This window comes from Idiotropiscis lumnitzeri, unplaced genomic scaffold (assembly GCF_059441095.1).
Source record: "Idiotropiscis lumnitzeri isolate Australia: NSW breed Sydney's pygmy pipehorse unplaced genomic scaffold, RoL_Ilum_1.0 HiC_scaffold_27, whole genome shotgun sequence".
In the NCBI taxonomy this organism is placed as follows: Eukaryota; Metazoa; Chordata; class Actinopteri; order Syngnathiformes; family Syngnathidae; genus Idiotropiscis; species Idiotropiscis lumnitzeri.
In genome coordinates, this window is record NW_028283565.1 from 1,664,859 (window position 1) to 1,670,690 (window position 5,832).

The window sequence follows — 5,832 nt, forward strand, 5'->3', positions numbered from 1 at the left end:
ATGTGTACAACTTCGAGAAGATAGGATCATCTGAGTCATGTTGCCGGAGCTTTTGTTGCCACAAAGTACAATCGGACTTTTCAGCACCGTAATAGCCACGCCTTTTGCCAAAACGTCACAAAACTCTGAAAAAGCTGAGTGAGCCTCAAACCAGACATACACATTCACTGACAAATATCCTGTGACACCAGATATATTAGAAGTCTTGTCTAATCAGCACACGTCTATCTAACTGCAATTTTAACATCTCGAGACACGACAGGATGAGTACACGATACGCATACCTCCATTTCTGAGTCTGTAAAGCCTGGAGGAGGCTGCTTCGATGTTTTAGTAGCATCATAAATCTATTGAATTAATTATATTTGAGGTTGGATTAGATTTTTACACATTTTAAGCCTTAGCCACCCAAAACAAAACAAAAGCTCATGAATGAAATAAAACTAATTAATTTCGCCCATGCCAATTAATCTTCTGTAGACACGTGTTGTGACCAGTGTTGTTTTTGGCAGGCATTTTAGATTTTGTCCAAGTCATTTGGACAAAGTGCTGATTTGTTTACATCACATTTAGTCATCCCAATTCGTTATAGTTTTAGTCCAGTTTTAGTCAACGAAAACTAAAAAAAGGGTTTTAGTCCAGTTTTAATCGACGGAAACGCAAAAAAAGTTTTACCCTAGTTTTCGTCAATTTATTCACAAAGGTTTTAGTCCAAGCGGCACGGTGGCCCAACTGGTTAGCAGGATGGCCTCACAATATTGAGGTCGTAGGTACGATTCTGGCTCCGGCCTTCCTGCGTGGGTTTCCTCTGGGTAATTCGGTTTCCTCCCATATTCTTAAAACATGCATGGCAAGTTGCTTGGACACTCTAATTGCCCCTAGGCATGAGTGTGAGCGTGGATGGTTGTTCGTCTATGTATGCCCTGCGATTGGCTGGACACCAATTCAAGGGTGTACCTCGCCTACTGCCGAAGACAGCTGGGATCGGCTCCAACACCCCCCGCGACCCTAGTGAGGAGAAGCGGTACAGATAACGGGTGGATGGATGGATGGGTTTAAGTCCATTTGAGTTAAAACAAGGCATTCAAGGTTTCCACCCAATAACAAAGACTTTTGGATGGACTACAAAGGATTCTTCATTACAAACAGAAAAAAGTGGCAACAGTGGAATCAATGCTCACTGCTCCAAAATAAGCAGAGAAGCAAAACATTTTGTTGGGCAACTGTTGTGGCTTTATTTCACTAAAAGCAACATAAAATAATTTATGAACCACATGCTAACAATTTTGTCTCGTCAACGAAAAAAATTCATGTACATCACGTCATGTTTTCGTCATAAAAGAACCTCGTTTAGCTTGTCATCGTCATTAAAAAAGGGGCGTTAACGAAGTATTTTCGTCATAGTCATCAGTGACGAAAACAACACTGGTTGTGACTGATATTTCAGTCCCAGGTTGTCTCCTGAACACCACCAATTGGGCAAGGGAGCGCAGGAAAGCCTGGGGTCTTCTATTTTTACAGTATAGAAAGGCTAAATATCAAATTGAAACAGTGTTTTATATCATGAATATACAGGGTTGGTGCTGGTTCTGGTAGGGAAACCACAACATAAAGATGTCCTTAATTAGTCCCACAATGGGGATATTTGCAATATGGCATATGATGGCCTAACAGGGCCACCGCCCAGAAAAGAGTAACGCAGAACTTTGTAATACTGTCACTCCCTGACCAGTTCGTTGTTCCTGAAGAGCCAAACTTTGACTCAGACCCACAAATTTGAATTACAGATAGTGGACAATGGAGAACTCCCCCAGTCAGTCAGCATGTTCAACTTCCATAGAAACCTCAACATACATTTATTAGATTGCCAAACTAATTGGAAACTACATCACCAGAACACCACAAGTGGGCTCTGTTATTGTACTTAAAGATGCATCTTACAAACCTGTGTTCTCCAAGGCCAGCTGGTCCATAGTCTTAAGTTATTTCTTCGCCAACATCAATGTCTCGGAGCGCAAACAGACAGAGGTGTGGTCTGTCCTCTGTTGTCTTCTTCTTCATTTTACAGTTGGGGTGCATGTGGTCATCATTAACCAGTCTTCCCAGACTGCCATCTTCTTGAGCGGCATCAACACTTAAAATAGATTTAAAAAAAAAAAAAACAATTATTCAATCAATGTCAGAAATTAATCTTTGAGACAATCTTGTGTACACAAAACATAAAAATAGGAAATCCACAATTTTTAAATCTTCTAAATCAAATCATACAAGAAATTTCTATTGGAATCAGACCCTATTAACAGCTTGTCTTTGAGACTTCATGGTCTATATTTTCATTTGTACAGATTCAACGCATGAATAAAAGTAATTACCGTATTTTCGCAGTCATAAGCAAACAAAGCGCCCTGTCAGTCGATGCGTCCATTAAATGGACAAAGTACCACTCACGTCCATCAGCCCTTGTCATCAACGAGCTGTTGGAAGTGCATGTTAGCACACCCTGCTGGGCAAAGAGTGAGTTGTCCATGCTTACAATCGACCGTGACAAATACACCATCTGACTATAATGTTTGGGTGATGGTGTTGGAAAAAGCTGGACAAAGGGCAGCTGTCCACAATGTTTTAGTCTGTCTTATCATTTATGTTATTGCAAGCAAGAAACGTCCCAGGTTTAGACAACAGACAAAAAGTCCAAAGCATAACAGCACATCTCTTTAAACAGCCATGCAAATCTCTCTAAACAGCTATGGGATTGTGGGTCTCTGCTCCCAGAATGCATTGCTTGAATTAGCTAAGGCTGAGTGGCTTTTGTATTATTTTCATTTTTTTTGGGTATATTGATGGCATGAGAAATACATGTTTGTGTTAATCTTATTTCTATGTTTCATTGTTTGCTTGTATGATGAGTTTTTTATTTTTTGTGTGTGGTGAGCAGCCAAGTCCCTCCCCTGACGTTGCTTTGTAGGCTATTGCCAATGCACCTAATATTGGCCTGAGCCATTGTCAGCTATTGTCAATAGAGACTTGGCGTCTGCTGCAACAATGGGGTGATTGCTCATGTTATTGGGGCATAGTAGGCTGCTATCGGCTGTGTCAGTGTGGGCAGCTCTGCCAAGTTCATGCTATGCTAACAGCAGCTGTGCTATCGTCTTGTCAGGCGGTGCGTCCAGTATATGTTACAAAGACAGAAATAGCGGCCTCAACAGGTGTTGCGCCCTTTGACACGGCGCGTCTTTTGGGTGCGAAAATACGGTATACATTTTTGCTTAGAGAATGATTTTTCCCCTAACACTTATGGGATGAGTATGTGTTTATTTTTTTAAATAAAAACAAAAATAAGATAACATCTCAATCTTTGCCTCACCTCCAAGTTTTTTCTTGCCGGCGGAAGTCAAACAAAAAGACAGTGCCTCTTCCATCCATCTTGCTGCGTTGAGATTTATCAGAATCTATCAATTTTCCTCTGTACTCCATAATAAAGAATAAAGTCGTCTTTCCTGAAAGGGGCCTTGGTAAATACTCCTCGACCTAGTTAACAGGGAAATCAAGATAGCTTCGTCATATTTTTAAGCACACAAATAAGGAGTCATCATATTCATTTGGGCCACTATACTAATGTAGGGTGGTTTGAAACATTGCTTCTTGTGAGGGATAGAGCAGAGCCCTTCTTTATGATTTTAAAGGAACAGACCAGCCAAAATTCATTTTCCAGCATTGCATTAGCCAGTATGTATTAGGACTGAAAGTACAAATGTCAATGGCACCTGGTTACGTAAAAAAAAAACTTTAAGATTATTTAGTTTCATAACAATGACATACACTGTATACACAGTCATATTGGATCGCGTCACGTGATCTCTGTGACGTATAACGTGCTTTACACTAGACTATCAATATCGGACTTGTTCACCGGTCTATTGTGGTATAAAAATGCCGGAGGGCGTCATCAAGTACAGCCTTAATTTAGATAGAACTCCTACCATCAGGTTTCACGCTCACTGAAATAACTTGAAACTGACAAAAGAAAAGGTCAAGACACTCTTAATGTAAAATAACCACTTAAAAAACGATGTCAGCTTGGTTATCAGAAAACAATAATATATCTTAGCAAAAGCGTTAACATCATACCTTTAAATGAGTTTATATACTTCGCTTCTAACTCTGCAGTCTTGTCCAGACCCTTGACTGCATGTTCAATAGTATCCTGCTTTGGGGACTTCCTGCATCTCAGGGAAGGCATTGTTTATTCTATAAAGAAAAAAGACAGTTTTGTGTTGAGAATTATTAATACTATAGGCTAAATGGAGTTTTAACAATATCAGTGTAAGAAAAATAAATTATAAATTAAAAAAATATCAATCCCTCCATCCCAATTAACGATTTCAACCATAATAGTTTATATTGAAGTTTAAACAACAGACAGACAGATTTATGCAGTGTGACTACAAAAATCTTACCAAAATTGCATTCACAGTAACCTTTGCTTTAAGAATCATGTAATTAACCAGTGAACATCGTGTCTTACACAAAAATTAATGACAGAAATTATCATGGTACTTGCATTCTGTTGTTCTATAACAAAAGTGCAAGCTGTTAGCTCCGCAAAGCTAACGCAACAAGCTAGCGTCCCTCGTGCTCACATTCAATGCAAACCTGACCACCGGATGAAAATACGCGTCGGTTTAGTTCTTTAAATGAGTAAAAGCACCATGACGTTTTATAATTATTCAATGCTTAACTGGAGCTCGTCAATTATGTCGATGTAGGAGCACATGTTTGCTAGGCCAGTGTTGTAGGCCCACATCCATGGTGCTACTTTGTATAGTGTTTTCCACACAACTATCTCTAACCATGAACAAATGCACTCGAGGCATGTTTTGAATAAAAACAAACGAAAAACACTTACCTCTCCGTTTCAACAGCAGTTCGAACTTCGAAGTGGTGATATTCTCCAGCGTTAAGCACCTGCTCGAACTGCGAATAGGTCAAATTCAACAGCGTCTTTTTTCTGTCTTAATAAGGACGCGATGAGAGGAGGAGCGCTTGCCTTTTCGTCAGCACGCCCCGCGCGGGTGGTGCTGCTTTATCACTCTCTATCTGTGCCCGCCCGCCGGCATGTCGATAGAAAAATAATATTCCTTCAAACATTACTTTCATCTTCTTAACGTTTTGTAGTGAATTTAACAGGTTCACCACTTTTTTCAAATACACCAATGGAAAACAGGTCTTAATTGAGGAAACATACAAAGAGCGTCTCACAAACACCTTATGATGAGCAATGTAATTTGATCACGTTTTTTGTCACTGCCTGGACGTCGGTTCACTGGCCTGGTGGCAGTGGCTTGTAGACACTGTCACTGAGTGGGAACGGATCTCAAGGTGGGTCAAACTAACCCAAGCAGTGGATCGGTCCGTTTTTTAAATTTATTAATTTTTTTATTTTATGTATTTATTTATTATTTAATACAAGGGCTTCGGCTCACTACCAGTGGGCGGGACCAAAGAATTTGGGTTTCCTTTGAGCTAGGAGGCAGTCAAAGGCAGTCCAATCCCCGGCAACATAAAGCGCCTAGCTCTGGGGACATGGAATGTCATTTCTCTGGTAGGGAATGAACCCGAGCTGGTGTGTGACTAGACCAGTGGTTCTCAATTATTTCCTGTCATGCCCCCCCTACCAAGAAGAAAACAATTCGCACCCCCCCCACCACAATTTTTTTTTACATTTCGTACTAATGTACATGTTCTTTGCATATTAATGTTAGATTGTCAATAAAATATCTTACCTTAACAAAGCTAAATTGATAAAAAAATATATCATTTTGAGAACGACTA

General features: G+C 40.0%; 1 long non-coding RNA gene across 1 annotated transcript; it reads right to left on the reverse strand.

The window, feature by feature from the left end:
* Positions 1-1,951: 1,951 nt before the first annotated feature.
* Positions 1,952-5,045, reverse strand: LOC148315975 (uncharacterized). Its single transcript, XR_015840471.1, has 4 exons — positions 4,907-5,045; positions 4,129-4,248; positions 3,365-3,528; positions 1,952-2,134 (listed from the first exon to the last, which is right to left on the reverse strand). It is a non-coding gene; the product is annotated as an uncharacterized LOC148315975 (long non-coding RNA).
* Between the last annotated feature and the right edge of the window lie 787 nt (positions 5,046-5,832).